At 40.6% G+C, this 17,960-nt stretch overlaps 2 long non-coding RNA genes across 3 annotated transcripts in view; both read left to right on the top strand.

The window, feature by feature from the left end:
- LOC102548829 (uncharacterized) overlaps positions 1 to 821 on the top strand; it is a 29,500-nt gene extending 28,679 nt beyond the window's left edge. The window contains exon 4 of the long non-coding RNA XR_015633056.1: positions 185 to 821. This is a non-coding gene — a long non-coding RNA (uncharacterized LOC102548829). The remainder of the gene's footprint in view (positions 1 to 184) is intronic.
- Positions 822 to 1,184: 363 nt separating this feature from the next.
- Positions 1,185 to 17,960, top strand: part of LOC148002588 (uncharacterized) — a 65,541-nt gene continuing 48,765 nt past the window's right edge. For both annotated transcript variants that reach the window (XR_015633062.1, XR_015633061.1), the window contains exon 1: positions 1,185 to 1,215. This is a non-coding gene — a long non-coding RNA (uncharacterized LOC148002588). The remainder of the gene's footprint in view (positions 1,216 to 17,960) is intronic.

The following is a 17,960-nucleotide window of genomic DNA, read 5'->3' as shown; positions in this document are numbered from 1 at the left end:
AGAAAGTCCCAGACACCAGGGATGCCTCCCAGAACTCAATGGGGATGGCATTAGCAGAAATACCCAACAGAGGGGAGATTGAACCTGAGGAGACCATCTCTAGTGGATAGGCAGGGCCTCCAATTGAAAGATGGGGCCACCTACTCATCTCAAAATTTTAACCCAGAATTGTTCCTGTCTAAAGGAAATGCAGGGACAAAAAATGGAGCAGAGACTGAAGAAAAGGCCATCCAGAGACTGTCCCACCTGGGGATCCGTCCCATTTGCAGACACCAAACCCTGACACTATTGCTGATGCCAAGATGTGCTTGCAGATGGGAGCCTAGTATGGATGTCCTCTGAGAGACTCTTGACAGCACCTGACTAAGACAGATGCAGATACTCACAGCCAACTATCAGACTGAGCATGGGGACCCCAATGGAGGAGTTAAGGAAAGGACTGAAAGAGCTGAGGGTGTTTGCAACTCATTGGAAGAACAATATCAACCAACCAGACACCTCAGAGCTCCCAGGGACTAAATCACCAACCGAAGAGTACACATGGACAGTCCCATGGCTCCAGCCATAGATGTAGCAGAGAATGGCCTTGTTGGGCATCAGTGGGAGGAGAGGCCCTTGGTCCCATAGAGACTTGCTGCCCCAGCGAATGGGGATGCTAGAAGGGTGAGGCAGGAGTGAGTGGGTAGGTGGGGGGGGCACCCTCTTAGAGACAAAGGGGAGGGGAGTATAGGATGGGTGGTTTTTGGAGGAGAAACTTGGAAAGGGGACAACATTTGAAATGTAAACAAATAAAATAATCAATAAAAAGAATAAAAATGTAATCATCTTGAATACATCAGAAATTATTTGGTAAAATTCAATCAACATTCTTTTTTATGGCAAATAAAAAATCTGTCAAAATTTTGTAAATGTTTTAATTGCATATTTACGGTTAAGTACCTAATTCAGAATGCATGTTAAATAAATACAAACAGGGAAGAAAAATCCTATAGACTCTCCAGGAGGTGGTATTGCTTGTCTTTAATCCCAGCACTCAGGAAGCAGAGGCAGATCTCCGAGTCTGAGGATAGCCTGGTCTACAGAGTGAGTTCCAGGACAGCCAGGGCTACACAGAGAAAGCCACTCTCAAAACAACCAAACCCAAACTCAACCAATCCAAACAACGGAATCTCTTTTCTCTACAGCAGCCTGACGAGCCGTCCACAGTATCCCGAGGTGAGCTTCGTTTTGACTTTTGTGTGTGGAATAACTCTTGAGCTGTTTGTTTGCCTTTCATGTGTTCGTTTTTCATCTCTCTGCCCCGAACTATAAACTGGGGAGCAGGACCTGTGTCCTGAACTTCATGCGTTCACTAGAAAATTCAAATTATTGCTATACCATAGCTGGGATCTAGTGTGTGTGTTTTGGATTGTCCTAAGTTTGTGTGTGTGTGTGCACATGTGACAAGAACTGCACCAACAGTTACTATGTGTGAAACTGCACGTTAAGAACGATGAAGCACCAAGGACTGGCTTGTTCCTGAATAGAAGGAGCCAGAAAGGCTTGGATGAAGCTTTTAAATAAAGACAGTGGACGCACGCATTGAAGAGTTCTCATAGCAGAGTACAGTGTTGTGTTCAGTTTATCCAAGGTGAGTTTCCGTCTGACCAAACGGGCGGCAGCCCAGATGCTCAGGAGCAGCTACTTCTTGGGCTGGAGGTTCTCTGGGTAACACCGCCTAGGACTGTGTTCTGCCTTTTTTTCTAGCAGCGAGAGCCCAAGTCAATCTCTTAATCCCTTTTATCTAGAAAATGGAATTTTAAAAGTGCTGACCCTCTGGGGTTTTTGTGAGCACTAAATAAGATATTTAAGGAATTCGACACGGTGCCTGTTCCGTATAGTAGTCAGAAATCAATACATGTAATCTATTATTTTTTTTGCTAGGGTGGATTAGGAAAAACACAGAAAGGTCTATACCCTTTCTGTTAGCAATGTGGCAGAAATCTTGTCACTTTGATGTTTTCAGATACGTCTTCCTGCTCAGTGTCTATGCACTTGATCTATGCTGTGTCTTACAAGGCCCCATCATCCCTCAGCTTTGCACACGTGCAATGCTTGCCTTTGCTTGAGGGTAGAACCCTCCTCCTGCACTTCTTTTTACTCTGCTGAGCCAGCTCAGTACTTGCTAGAAGTCAAATGACCAGTAAATTGCTATTAAACATAACCTTAAAATATTACTTTAAAATTAAAATTATATTAAATATTAAGAAGAAGCCAATAACTCCCACAGGTGATTATGAATGTAGAGGCCTTTGTGATTTTAGGCATGATGGGGTATTCTAGCTGGCTAGATGCCTGAACTGCTGCATTGCCTGAGAGGGATGTACTGTTAAAGCTCTCTTTAATCTAAATGTTAAATATTTGCAATGGCTATGCCTGGTTGTCAACTTGACCATATCTGGAATGAACTACAATCCAGAATTGGAAGGCTCACCTGTGATCCAGATCTTGAGTCTGGGAGATACAAGTTTCTGAACTGGATCTTGGCATGGAGATCTTGAAGCATAGTAGCTATGAATCCCAGGGGACCAAGGCAAGGAGATCTCTGAGTTCAAGGTCATCTGGGCAAAGCAAGTCACAGATCCAGGTGTGGTGGTGCACACCTTCAACCTGGGCCACACCTTCTGCTGGAGGCCTACATAAGGACTTGCCAGCACATCTGTTGGAACCCCCTTCTACAGAAGACCAGCTGAAACAACCAGCCTTGTGGGACTGAGCAACTATCAGATCCTTGGACTTCCCATCCATAGCTGACCTTTGTGGGGAATTGGACTACGGACTGTAAGTCATCATAACAATTCCCTTACTATATAGAGACTACCCATAAATTATGTGCCTCCAGAGAACTAACTGATACACTATTCCAGTATAAACTTTTTAAAGACAGGCTCCCATGTAGCCCATTACATAGCTATAACTTGAAATACTGAACCTTCTGCTGTGTCGTGTTATGTCTCTTTGTCTTTTTGTTGCCCCTAAGAAAGCATTGATTCATTTGTTTGTTTTGAAAAGGAGGTCTTACTATGGAGTCCAGCTATCCTGCCCTTGAACTCATGACCTTTCCCCCTTTTAAAATTTTTATTTATTTATTTTTTTTTTGTGCATAAGTACACTGTAGCTGTCTTCAGACACACCAGAAGAGGGCATTAGATCTCATTACAGATGGTTGTGAGCCACCATGTGGTTGCTGGGAATTGAACTCAGGACTTCTGTTAAAGCAGTCAGTGCTCTTAACCACTGAGCCATCTCTCCAGCCCTCCCCCTTTTTACTGAAAGTAGATTTTTTTTAAATTTAAATATTATTATTATTATTTTTTTATTTTTTATTTTATTAACTTGAGTATTTCTTATATACATTTCGAGTGTTATTCCCTTTCCCGGTATCCGGGCAAACATCCCCCTCCCTGAAAGTAGATTTTGTTCATACTCTATATTCTGATTATGGTTTCCCCTGTCTCTACCAGAAGAACCTCCCAGTTCATCCCCGCTTCTCCTCACATCTAGTTCCACACCCTTTCTGCCAATCATTAGAAAACTAACTGGCATATAAGGAATAATAATAATAATAATAATAATAATAATAATAATAATGATATAAGATTAAAAACAAATCAAGATAGGACAAAACAATCAAACAAGAAAAAGAGCCAAAAGTAAAGCTCAAGAAATACACAGAGATGCAGAGACACACACATTCATACATACAGGAATACCTTAAAAAACACAAAACTGGAAGCCATAATATATATGCAAAGGGCCTGTAAAATGAAAAAAAGAAAAATTCCCCAAGAGATTAAGAATCTCCAATTAGGGGCTGGGGATTTAGCTCAGTGGTAGAGCGCTTACCTAGGAAGCGCAAGGCCCTGGGTTCGGTCCCCAGCTCCGAAAAAAAAAAAAGAACCAAAAAAAAAAAAAAAAGAATCTCCAATTAATGCTGTTGACTTTATTTTGTGTTGGCTGTCTACTGCTTACAATGCATCCTGTCTTTAAGAGTAGATTGTTTCCTAAGTAAGACACTCTTGAAGTAAGCTAATTTGCAAGTAGCTATCAATGGAGATAGCTTCTGGGTTAGGGATGGGGGCTTGTGTCTACTTTTCCTTTCAGCTCAGGGTTTAGTAGCAGACTGTTCAGGTCTGCATGCTGCTGTAGTCTATATTCTTATGTATGCCAGTCCTGTTGTGTCTAGAGGACCTTGATTCCTCAGAGTCCTCCTCTTCTCTTGCTCTTAACAGTCTCTCTTCCTCCTCTTCTGCAGAATCTTCTGAGGCCTAAAGGGAGGGATTTGATGGAGACATCTTGTTCCCTCAGAACCCATAAGGTCTAGTTTGGAACTTGGTTAAAGGATGACCCTTCAGATCACCATTCTTGCTGGACAAGAAAAAATATAGTAATGAAGATATCATCCAATAGAGGCCACAGATCCTGACCATTTTAGGGATGTAAAATATCACCAAGCCCCATAATCAAACGGGGCTTACACCAGTATCTTAGCAAGGGTGTGGAAGGCCATTGAGGACCTCATTCAGCTATGCTGTTGGTGGCAAATTGAAGTGACACTGAAGCCTCAGGTCAGTCCCTTGGGATTTTCTAGTTTTAACCTCTGTGTTCCGCACAGTTTACTCATGGTTTTGACACAATCATACTGTTTTCATAATTAACATGTAAACCTGGAGGATGTTTTTATGCACTGTGTAAAGATTATTCCTGTGTTATCCAAATGCTGATTTCTGAACTAGCAGAGATGTAATTACAGGCTGCATTTTGGTACCGTTAAGCATCTCCTGCCTTAGCATTTTGTAAATAGTGTTCCCCATCACATTCTGGTTGATTGAAGTAAAAAGGCTATAACAAAAAGCAGAATAGTATGGTGGGGCTTCTCGAGAGAGACTGAATTCTGGAAATGAGTCAAGACATTGAGCCAGCGAAACACAGAGGAAAAAGCAGTCTGGGAAGTCAGGAGAGGTAACTAACCAGCCATGTGGCAAAACTTAGATTAGTATAAAAGGGATAATTGAGTTACGTGAGCTAATGGCAAACAATGCCTAGCTATAAGGCCAAAGGCTTGTAAATAAATATAGTCTCCATGTCATTATTTGGGAACAGGAGCAGGCTTAGAAAGGCCCATGGTTATACCTGAATGACTAGTCAGAAGGAAGCCATTTGGAACAATGCTACTAGGAGTGTGGAATACCTCCCACCTCTCTTTATAAACATACCAACTCTTTGACTATGTTTTAATCTTGAAAAGAAACAAATGACTTGCTTCAATTTTTAAAAGTAATAATTACTTCCATAGGTTTTAGTCTGGGTTTCTGGCCTTCCGTTTCATTCAACACCCACTGAACACTCCATTCACAGTGAGTCAGCAGGTGAGGCTTACTGCCAGTTTCACAGCTGAAGAATATAAGTCCTAAGATAACTGGTTACCACTTACTCTCTCCCTCCCTCCCTCCCTCCCTCCCTCCGTCTCTCTCTCTCTCCCTCTCTCTCTCTCTCTCTCTCCCTCCCTCTCTCTCCCACCCCCAGAACTTTATGTTGAAATGAATGGCTGCTGTAGTTATCAACTCATCTCCATATGAGAATATAATGTTATGCCACTGACTCACTGGAGACTTATTAGTCATCAATAAAACTATTAGAACATAATGAAAAAGAAGAGCGAGATTAATTATTTTATTTATGTTGGAAAAGCATTTCAAAACATTCAATTTCCAGTAGTAGAAGTATGCATTTTTATTCATTCAGTTTTTTTTCTATAAGTAGTTTAACCTTTAACTTGGCTTCTGTGTGATAACCATTTCAAGTATTCTACCTTAAAAAAAATGCTTGCAAAATGATGTTATAATTAACATAACGGACTTTTACTTTTGGACCTGCCATAAAACAAGATTATACATAAATCCTGCAGAAGGAAGTCTGTCTTTGGCCTCTAGATTCATAGGAAGAAAGAAAACTCTAGCAATCTGACCCATAAAAAAGAAACCATAAACTAAATTCTGTGATATAATACAGAGTCACAGGTAGTCAGAACTACCATGACAAAAAGTCAAAGTTTGAGAAAAAGAGATTAAGCCATAGCATTCACCAAGATTGAGTTAACTGTCCAAAGTTTGTGGACTAAGCTGTGATCTTGGAAAAGGCTAGGGTGGGTCAGTAGCACTAGTTGAGTCTTAGAAGAAAGAAATTCAATCATTTTTAGGTTGATGGTATGTGTACTTTATGTCCCATTTCCCCCAAAACAATGTTGATAAGGGTTTTACCAAGAAAGTCAAGATATGGTAGAATCCCTGTTCATTGGATGGCTCTCCCCTCATGGCCTACTCTAGGAGTAGAAAAAATAACTGGAAATGAAGCCCATGCTTTCCTGACTAAAACAAACTTGAAGTACTAGAGGTGATTCCAGCTTGAAAGCCTTCAAGCATTTGCCAAAATGATAGAAATTACGTCCCAGGAAGGAGAACAGGAGGCTGAATTTAAATTAGAAAATGTTTTGTACATAACTATTCGTCACTCAGTTCAAAAGCACACGAAGTAAAAGAGATGCCATCAGAATCCAAAAGAAAACAGCACATAATGCAGGAGTCTGGATAACGGGTGCTCAGGAAATGAGGTAACGGGACGAGCATCCTTTCAAGTAACTATGCTTTGTTTAGGATATTTCAACGGAGATTCCAGGACAATAATCTGGAGGAGAAAACTCAGTGGTGAGTTTGTCCTCAGTGTAGGTCCAGCAGACGAGGGGATTAATCAGAAAATACTTTAGAGAAAGATTCCACTTAAAGGTGGAAGACGGACTGAATAATTAGGGCACAGTAGGAGACACACCTAACCTACATGGCTACAATCACGGGAGAAGAAAGTAGAAGTAAAATGAGCCAGAAAAACATTTGAAGTGAAATTTACAATTTTGAAAACTGAATTGAAGACATCGAACCGTAGATCCAAAGTGCTCTGTGACACAGAAGAATGGTCAGGGAAAGCAAGGTCGCACGTGGCACACCACAGCAAGGCTGCCGAAGTGTAACCGGGGACATACTCCCAAGAAGCCAGGAAGAATTGTAAAGCCCAAGTCCTCCAAGAGGGATTAACCACTTGAACTACATGGATGAAGCCTATCATTTTCAAAAACATTTATTAGAAATGGAGAAAAATTAGTAAAAAAAAAAAAAACCCAAAAACCAAAAAGACAAGCTAAGTCTCTGTCTTTAAAAGTCAGTAAATAAACCTAAAAGAGTAGAGGAAGAATACAAACTATATAGAAAGCAGAAGTCGATGGGAGATTGAAAAAGAAGCGATAGGCAGCAGGCTTCAGGGAAACGACCAGATTACAAGAAGAGAAAAAGAGCAAGCCAGGGAGCGATAAACCCGATAACAGTGGCCTGATTTGAGGGTGCCAGAGGCTCCCTAGGTCTCTCTAGACTCCTCCCTGGAGCATGCAGCATCACTTAGTCTTTAGGAAGGAACACGCCAGGCGGATTTATACCGTGGCTGCTAGAGGGAGGTTAGGAAGTGAATATCTTGGTGGAGACACTGGCTGCAAACAGTAACTGCAATCCTCAGTTTTAGTTAAAGCTTAATACAGCTGTCTCATTCTGTGACGTGCTTGCTTCCCCCCCCTTTTTTTTTCAGGCTACACAAAGTCTTTTATCTCTTTCTCTACCGTGTTCTACTGTTTGGAGAACGCCGGGTTTCTCGGTGTAGACAGTTGGCACAGACATGCTGGCCTCTGTGCCATCTTGTAACGGCTTTGTGTCTCTTCCTTTTAGTGATTCGTTAGTTGGAGACTGAAGGGGCGGCTTTAAAGAGGCAGGTATTTTTAGTAATTGGGTGTGAAGGCAAGAAGAAAAAAAGGTGGAGAAGGGAAGAAGCAGGGTTCCCTTTTCCTGGTTTAAGACATTCAGATACTATTTTCACATATTGAAAGAGTTAACTTTTCTTTTCTTTTTTTTTTTTTTTATTATCTTGAGTATTTCTTATATACATTTCAAGTGTTATTCCCTTTCCCGGTTTCCGGACAGACATCACCCTCCCCCCTCCCCTTCCTTGTGGGTGTTCCCCTCCCAAACCTCCCCCCATTGCCACCCTCCCCGCATAGTCTAGTTCACTGGGGGTTCAGTCTTAGCAGGACCCAGGGCTTCCCCTTCCACTGGTGCTCTTACTAGGATATTCATTGCTACCTATGGGGACAGAGTCCAGGGTCAGTCCATGTATAGTCTTTAGGTAGTGGCTTAGTCCCTGGAAGCTCTGGTTGCTTGATATTGTTGTACTTTTGGGGTCTCGAGCACCTTCAAGCTCTTCCAGTTCTTTCTCTGATTCCTTCAACGGGGGACCTATTCTCAGTTCAGTGGTTTGCTGCTGGCATTCGCCTCTGTATTTGCTGTATTCTGGCTGTGTCTCTCAGGAGCGATCTACATCTGGCTCCTGTCGGTCTGCACTTCTTTGCTTCATCCATCTTGTCTAATTGGGTGGCTGTATATGTATGGGCCACCTGTGGGGCAGGCTCTGAATGGGTGTTCCTTCAGTCTCTGTTTTAATCTTTGCCTCTCCCTTCCCTGCCAAGGGTATTCTTTTTCCTCATTTAAAGAAGGAGTGAAGCATTCACATTTTGATCATCCGTCTTGAGTTTCGTTTGTTCTAGGCATCTAGGGTAATTCAAGCATTTGGGCTAATAGCCACTTATCAATGAGTGCATACCATGTATGTCTTTCTGTGAGTGGGTTAGCTCACTCAGGATGATATTTTCCAGTTCCAACCATTTGCCTACGAATTTCATAAACTCGTTGTTTTTGATAGCTGAGTAATATTCCATTGTGTAGATGTACCACAATTTCTGTATCCATTCCTCTGTTGAAGGGCATCTGGGTTCTTTCCAGTTTCTGGCTATTATAAATAAGGCTGCGATGAACATAGTGGAGCACGTGTCTCTTTTATATGTTGAGGCATCTTTTGGGTATATGCCCAAGAGAGGTATGGCTGGATCCTCAGGCAGTTCAATGTCCAATTTTCTGAGGAACCTCCAGACTGATTTCCAGAATGGTTTTACCAGTCTGCAATCCCACCAACAATGGAGGAGTGTTCCTCTTTCTCCACATCCTCGCCAGCATCTGCTGTCACCTGAGTTTTTGATCTTAGCCATTCTCACTGGTGTGAGGTGAAATCTCAGGGTTGTTTTGATTTGCATTTCCCTTATGACTAAAGATGTTGAACATTTCTTTAGGTGTTTCTCAGCCATTCGGCATTCCTCAGCTGTGAATTCTTTGTTCAGCTCTGAACCCCATTTTTTAATAGGGTTATTTGTTTCCCTGCGGTCTAACTTCTTGAGTTCTTTGTATATTTTGGATATAAGGCCTCTATCTGTTATAGGATTGGTAAAGATCTTTTCCCAATCTGTTGGTTGTCGTTTTGTCCTAACCACAGTGTCCTTTGCCTTACAGAAGCTTTGCAGTTTTATGAGATCCCATTTGTCGATTCTTGATCTTAGAGCATAAGCCATTGGTGTTTTGTTCAGGAAATTTTTTCCAGTGCCCATGTGTTCCAGATGCTTCCCTAGTTTTTCTTCTATTAGTTTGAGTGTGTCTGGTTTGATGTGGAGGTCCTTGATCCACTTGGACTTAAGCTTTGTACAGGGTGATAAGCATGGATCGATCTGCATTCTTCTACATGTTGCCCTCCAGTTGAACCAGCACCATTTGCTGAAAATGCTATCTTTTTTCCATTGGATGGTTTTGGCTCCTTTGTCAAAAATCAAGTGACCATAGGTGTGTGGGTTCATTTCTGGGTCTTCAATTCTATTCCATTGGTCTATCTGTCTGTCTCTGTACCAATACCATGCAGTTTTTATCACTATTGCTCTGTAATACTGCTTGAGTTCAGGGATAGTGATTCCCCCTGAAGTCCTCTTATTGTTGAGGATAGCTTTAGCTATCCTGGGTTTTTTGTTATTCCAGATGAATTTGCAAATTGTTCTGTCTAACTCTTTGAAGAATTGGATTGGTATTTTGATGGGGATTGCATTGAATCTGTAGATTGCTTTTGGTAAAATGGCCATTTTTACTATATTAATCCTGCCAATCCATGAGCATGGGAGATCTTTCCATCTTCTGAGGTCTTCTTCAATTTCTTTCCTCAGTGTCTTGAAGTTCTTATTGTACAGATCTTTTACTTGCTTGGTTAAAGTCACACCGAGGTACTTTATATTATTTGGGTCTATTATGAAGGGTGTCGTTTCCCTAATTTCTTTCTCGGCTTGTTTCTCTTTTGTATAGAGGAAGGCAACTGATTTATTTGAGTTAATTTTATACCCAGCCACTTTGCTGAAGTTGTTTATCAGCTTTAGTAGTTCTCTGGTGGAACTTTTGGGATCACTTAAATATACTATCATGTCGTCTGCAAATAGTGATATTTTGACCTCTTCTTTTCCGATCTGTATCCCCTTGATCTCCTTTTGTTGTCTGATTGCTCTGGCTAGAACTTCAAGAACTATATTGAATAAGTAGGGAGAGAGTGGGCAGCCTTGTCTAGTCCCTGATTTTAGTGGGATTGCTTCAAGTTTCTCTCCATTTAGTTTAATGTTAGCAACTGGTTTGCTGTATATGGCTTTTACTATGTTTAGGTATGGGCCTTGAATACCTATTCTTTCCAGGACTTTTATCATGAAGGGGTGTTGAATTTTGTCAAATGCTTTCTCAGCATCTAATGAAATGATCATGTGGTTCTGTTCTTTCAGTTTGTTTATATGATGGATCACGTTGATGGTTTTCCTTATATTAAACCATCCCTGCATGCCTGGGATGAAGCCTACTTGATCATGGTGGATGATTGTTTTGATGTGCTCTTGAATTCGGTTTGCCAGAATTTTATTGAGTATTTTTGCGTCGATATTCATAAGGGAAATTGGTCTGAAGTTCTCTTTCTTTGTTGGGTCTTTGTGTGGTTTAGGTATAAGAGTAATTGTGGCTTCATAGAAGGAATTCGGTAGGGCTCCATCTGTTTCAATTTTGTGGAATAGTTTGGATAATATTGGTATAAGGTCTTCTATGAAGGTTTGATAGAATTCTGCACTAAACCCGTCTGGACCTGGGCTCTTTTTGGTTGGGAGACCTTTAATGACTGCTTCTATTTCCTTAGGAGTTATGGGGTTGTTTAACTGGTTTATCTGTTCCTGATTTAACTTCGATACCTGGTATCTGTCTAGGAAATTGTCCATTTCCTGAAGATTTTCAAGTTTTGTTGAATATAGGTTTTTATAGTAAGATCTGATGATTTTTTGAATTTCCTCTGAATCTGTAGTTATGTCTCCCTTTTCATTTCTGATTTTGTTAATTTGGACGCACTCTCTGTGTCCTCTCGTTAGTCTGGCTAAGGGTTTATCTATCTTGTTGATTTTCTCAAAGAACCAACTTTTGGTTCTGTTGATTCTTTCTATGGTCCTTTTTGTTTCTACTTGGTTGATTTCAGCTCTGAGTTTGATTATTTCTTGCCTTCTACTCCTCCTGGGTGTATTTGCTTCTTTTTGTTCTAGAGCTTTTAGGTGTGCTGTCAAGCTGCTGACATATGCTCTTTCCTGTTTCTTTCTGCAGGCACTCAGCGCTATGAGTTTTCCTCTTAGCACAGCTTTCATTGTGTCCCATAAGTTTGGGTATGTTGTACCTTCATTTTCATTAAATTCTAAAAAGTTTTTAATTTCTTTCTTTATTTCTTCCTTGACCAGGTTATCATTGAGTAGAGCATTGTTCAATTTCCACGTATATGTGGGCATTCTTCCCTTATTGTTATTGAAGACCAGTTTTAGGCCGTGGTGGTCCGATAGCACGCATGGGATTATTTCTATCTTTCTGTACCTGTTGAGGCCCGTTTTTTGACCAATTATATGGTCAATTTTGGAGAAAGTACCATGAGGAGCTGAGAAGAAGGTATATCCTTTTGCTTTAGGATAGAATGTTCTATAAATATCCGTTAAGTCCATTTGGCTCATGACTTCTCTTAGTCTTTCTACATCTCTGTTTAATTTCTGTTTCCATGATCTGTCCATTGATGAGAGTGGGGTGTTGAAATCTCCCACTATTATTGTGTGAGGTGCAATGTGTGTTTTGAGCTTTAGTAAGGTTTCTTTTACATATGTAGGTGCCCTTTTATTTGGGGCATAGATATTTAGGATTGAGAGTTCATCTTGGTGGATTTTTCCTTTGATGAATATGAAGTGTCCTTATCTTTTTTGATGACTTTTAGTTGGAAATTGATTTTATTTGATATTAGAATGGCTACTCCAGCTTGCTTCTTCTGACCATTTGCTTGGAAAGTTGTTTTCCAGCCTTTCACTCTGAGGTAGTGTCTGTCTTTGTGTCTGAGGTGTGTTTCCTGTAGGCAGCAGAATGCAGGGTCCTCGTTGCGTATCCAGTTTGTTAATCTATGTCTTTTTATTGGGGAGTTGAGGCCATTGATATTGAGAGATATTAAGGAATAGTGATTATTGCTTCCCGTTATATTCATATTTGGATGTGAGGTTATGTTTGTGTGCTTTCATTCTCTTTGTTTTGTTGCCAAGACGATTAGTTTCTTGCTTCTTCTAGGGTATAGCTTGCCTCCTTATGTTGGGCTTTACCATTTATTATCCTTTGTAGTGCTGGATTTGTAGAAAGATATTGTGTAAATTTGGTTTTGTCATGAAATATCTTGGTTTCTCCATCAATGTTAATTGAGAGTTTTGCTGGATACAGTAACCTGGGCTGGCATTTGTGTTCTCTTAGGGTCTGTCTGCATGACATCAGTCCAGGATCTTCTGGCCTTCATAGTTTCTGTCGAGAAGTCTGGTGTGATTCTGATAGGTCTGCCTTTATATGTTACTTGACCTTTTTCCCTTACTGCTTTTAATATTCTTTCTTTATTTTGTGCATTTGGTGTTTTGACAATTATGTGACGGGAGGTGTTTCTTTTCTGGTCCAATCTATTTGGAGTTCTGTAGGCTTCTTGTATGTCTATGGGTATCTCTTTTTTTAGGTTAGGGAAGTTTTCTTCTATGATTTTGTTGAAGATATTTACTGGTCCTTTGAGCTGGGAGTCTTCACTCTCTTCTATACCTATTATCCTTAGGTTTGATCTTCTCATTGAGTCCTGGATTTCCTGTATGTTTTGGACCAGTAGCTTTTTCTGCTTTACATTATCTTTGACAGTTGAGTCAATGATTTCTATGGAATCTTCTGCTCCTGAGATTCTCTCTTCCATCTCTTGAATTCTGTTGGTGAAGCTTGTATCTACAGCTCCTTGTCTTTTCTTTTGATTTTCTATGTCCAGGGTTGTTTCCATGTGTTCTTTCTTGATTGCTTCTATTTCCATTTTTAATTCCTTCAACTGTTTGATTGTGTTTTCCTGGAATTCTTTCAGGGATTTTTGCGATTCCTCTCTGTAGGCTTCTACTTGTTCTCTAAGGGAGTTCTTTATGTCTTTCTTGAAGTCCTCCAGCATCATGATCAAATATGATTTTGAAACTAGGTCTTGCTTTTCTGGTGTGTTTGGATATTCCGTGTTTGCTTTGGTGGGAGAATTGGGCTCCGATGATGCCATGTAGTCTTGGTTTCTGTTGCTTGGGTTCCTGCGCTTGCCTCTTGCCATCAGATTATCTCTAGTGTTACTTTGTTCTGCTATTTCTGACAGTGGCTAGACTGTCCTATAACCTGTGTGTCAGGAGTGCTGTAGACCTGTTTTCCTGTTTTCTTTCAGCCAGTTATGGGGACAGAGTGTTCTGCTTTCGGGCGTGTAGTTTTTCCTCTCTACAGGTCTTCAGCTGTTCCTGTGGGCCTGTGTCTTGAGTTCACCAGGCAGGTTTCTTGCAGGGGAAAAGTTGGTCCTACCTGTGGTTCCAAGGCTCAAGTTTGCTTGTGGGGTACTGCCTAAGTCCTCTCCGCTGTGGCAGCAACCGGGAAAATCTGTGCCGCTCCTTCCGGGAGCCTCCGTGCACCAGGGTTCCAGATGGCGTTTGGTGTTTTCCTCTGGCGCCTGGATGTGCACAGAGTGCAGTCTCTTCTGGTTTCCCAGGCGTGTCCGCCTCTCTGAAGGTTCAGCTCTCCCTCCCACGGGATTTGGGTGCAGAGAACTGTTTATCCCGTCTGTTTCCTTCAGGTTCCGGCAGTGTCTCAGGCGCAGGGGTCCTGCCGCTCCCGGGCCCTCCCCTACGGGAACCCAGAGGCCTTATACAGTTGCCTCTTGGGCCAGGGATGTGGGCAGGGGTGGGCAGTGTTGGTGGTCTCCTCCGCTCTGCAGCCTCAGGAGTGTCCACTTGATCAGGCGGTGAGGTCTCTCTCCCACGGGGTTTGGGCAAGAGTTAACTTTTCTAAATGTCAGTTCTCCTAATCTGATCTACAAGATTGAGCATAATTTTAATGAAGTAGCCTGACTCTATAAATTGTCAGGATCATTAGAAAATTGATACAGTGGTACAATGGGTTAAGAGTAATCAACTTTCTTAGTAGAAGAAAACTTTATCTGTTATTAAGCTTTTTATAAAGTTATAATTTTTATAATAGTATTGTGTTATCACAAGGATGGATTAGCAAACCCATGTAACAGAATAATACACACACACAAACAACTCAACATATGATTATTTAATTTATGGTAAGGAAGGAAATATAGACCAGGGAAAACGAAGATCCTTCAATAAATATTTCTGGTTAGATAGATAATTATGAATAAAAGAACTAATACTTGATCACTATCTGATACCTCCCAATATTAATCCCAGGTAAAAGAATATTAGATTGCTTTGAAAATAATATGCAATAGTGTCTATGAATATGAAAGCACATAACAGAGAAGAAAACATTTATATAATGAAGCATTTTAAAATCAACAGCATCTATTCTCAAGAGAATAGAGTGGGAACTTACAACATGTCATCCAAAAGTGTGTTTAGAATATATGAAGAGCAAGGGGTGGTGGTATATGATTTTAATCCTAATAATTAGGAGGCAGACGCAGGAGTTCAAGGCTAGCCAGGGTTACACAGTGAGACCCTGTCAAAAAGAAATCTGCACATGAAGACTGAAGGTCCTGTTCTCCAATTGCTTATTGATCAATCAATAAAGATGCTAGTAGCCAATGAGCTGGGCAGAATAGGCAGGACTTCCAGTTTACTTCACAGGCAAGCTAGAAGATACAAAGAGGAGAAAAAGGTTTTCACAATGCTTCAAAGGGAGAAGGAGCCTCCTGTCACGTGCAATCTAGAGTGGAGTAGCCGTTGGCCATGTCGCCATCTGGGCCTGTGTTAGCAGGAGGGATATTAGAATCATATTTAAGCTGAGGTCAAATTTAGGGGATGAACAAGGAGAGGGTAACTGAACAACTAAAGATGAGGGCAGATTTAATGTACTGAGCTAGTAGTGGCATGATAGCCAAGAGAGGCTTAGAAGAGCCTGGCCAGTGAGCTAAAGCATGTCAGAGATAAGCTTGTGTGTGTGTGTGTGTGTGTGTGTGTGTGTGTGTGTGTGTGTGTGTGTCTTTCATCTGCAGGCCCGAGGGAACCTGAGTGGGACTTGTAGCATGGTCCACTGGAAGCTTAAAGTGGGGTAGCAAAACTACACACTACAGGGACAAGTTATGCTTAGAATAAAAGGTATAAAACAAAAGTAGAAATGAAATAAACGTAAGATGAAGAGAAGGAAATAGAAAAAGATGAAAACAGAAAATGAGTAAAAAGTTCAAACAGAATAGAAATGATTAACCATGTTAGTTTCTGAAATTCTAAAACAGTTGAAGGATTTTAGCTTCACTAATAAATAATAATATTAATAATATATGTTTTAATAATAAAATTGACATGACTATTAGAGTATGTTAAAATAGAATAGCAACCAACAATTTTGTGCCAAGATATTGGAAATAGAGACATAGTGAATGATTCATTGGGAAAATGACATACGAAAATTAGTTCAGAAAGAAATAGAAAGCCAGAATACTCTTAAAATCATTGTATTCTCAAAGAAAAGTCTAGATCCTGAGGTTTTAGAAGGAACCTCTACCAAGAACTTAAGAAGGAGAACGGTAAAAACATTCTAAATGTTGGATGAAAAACAGAAAATAATCCAAACTCATGTTATCCTGGTAGTTTGATCCTGAAAATAAAAACATAAATAATATTATGGTAGATAAGATGTAGATGCGAATTGCTTGGAATTATTCAAAGAAGAGATGAATTTTTTTCTCTACAATTTTCACTGCCAAGACATTTTTTTTCAACCATTAAGTGGGATGGCAGTGGTGCCATGACAATACTGAAACCAGCTTTTATAAGGAAGGTGGAGAGGCATTGGTTTCTTAGATGCTGGAGTTAGTACATGAGAAATAAGACTTCCCATTGTGCATTGCCTGTTGCAAAGCCCTGGGACTCTGTTGAGCGAGCATACCAGCCTTCCCGCCAAGACACATTTGATTGAGTTTGTCTGGGAATGCAGCCCAGTCCATTGACTAGCTGAATCCTACTTCTTGATCTCAATTAATACCACACAGAACTGAAAACTTTCCCAGGGAAATGCAAACCAAAAGTCCAACTCACAAAACCGGGAAGCATGATAAAATAGACTGTTGCCTTAAGCCTCTGTCTCTGACAGTACTTGGTCAAGCAGCAGTTAAAGCCGAAACGGTTTGTGCAGTGGAGAGAACTACTGTCCAATGTCAGATGTGAACACAGATGCAAAATAGATGGGGCAACACTAGTAAAAGCCAGATCCAGTGAAATACACGTGCTTGTGTGCGTTTGCGCACACACAAACACATACACACCATCAATGCACACATGCATGCATACATACATGGAAGCTGTGTTCTAGTTGCCATGAATTTTTCTCCCGTTTAGAATAGGATTTCCTAGAACTCTTATTTCTATATGCTTTTGTAAAGTAACGAATGCGTACTCTCTCAAGAGGAGACATCAAAGAGGCAACTAAGTCTGTGAGCTCTGGACTCAAGTGGGAAGCCCTGGCTGAGTATACAAAGTAGGATGGTTTCTCAACCTTCTGACTACAATCAGGTATAGCACACTTCTTACCAGCCAACTATCTGATCCTTCCTCTATCCAAGGACAATATATTAAACCAATGAGGGGTACACATACAGCAAATGGGCACATGAGAATAATTTAACATGAGAATAAATTCAGTATAATTATCCATCATGAAAATAAAATTCAAGACCAGCATGCATTCAATCATATGCCTAGCTGAACAGCTAAATGAAAAATAACACCACATGAGGTGAGAGAAAGAAATGGGTCGCTCATATATTCCTGATGGGGAATACAAATGGGTGGAGCCACTCCAGAAAATTGCTTGGCATTTCTTACACAATTGAGCATGAGATGTGGTATTACACGTTTATGGATTATTCTCTTGGGCTATTTTATGGACAAATGAAAACTTATATTTGAAGATAAAACTCTATAAAAATATACATATATGATAGGAACTGATGACAGGACTTTCATTACTTGGTTCACCTAAAGTCAACATCTGCTTTCCACAAACTTGTATGCACATACTTGTGAACCCAGAAACACCAGAATGCCCCCATACCATACACACTACATACACATAAGTAAGATTGATGAGGAAAATTTTTATTCCATTCCAATAAATGTAAATAAAGCCTTTTACATAAGTTATTGCTTAATCACCCAAACTTGTACATAGGAGTCTATGAGACTGTGAGATGGCCCTGTGAGTAAAGGGGCTTGTTATCAAGTATAACATTCTGAGTTTTATCCCAGTACTCACAATGGTGGAATGACAGAACTGATGTGTGTGTGTGTGTGTGTGTGTGTTCTTATTCAGTCTCATGCATGAGGTCACAACTGCTGTGGGTTCACGTGTACAATAAGCCTGTCATGTCTAACAATCAGTTACATCGGGGAGGGGCTCATAAAGCCACACCTC

Source organism: Rattus norvegicus, chromosome 11 (assembly GCF_021556685.1).
Source record: "Rattus norvegicus strain SHRSP/BbbUtx chromosome 11, alternate assembly SHRSP_T2T, whole genome shotgun sequence".
Lineage (NCBI taxonomy): Eukaryota > Metazoa > Chordata > Mammalia > Rodentia > Muridae > Rattus > Rattus norvegicus.
The sequence above is the reverse complement of the archived record's forward strand: the minus strand, read 5'-3'. Positions and strand labels throughout refer to the sequence as shown.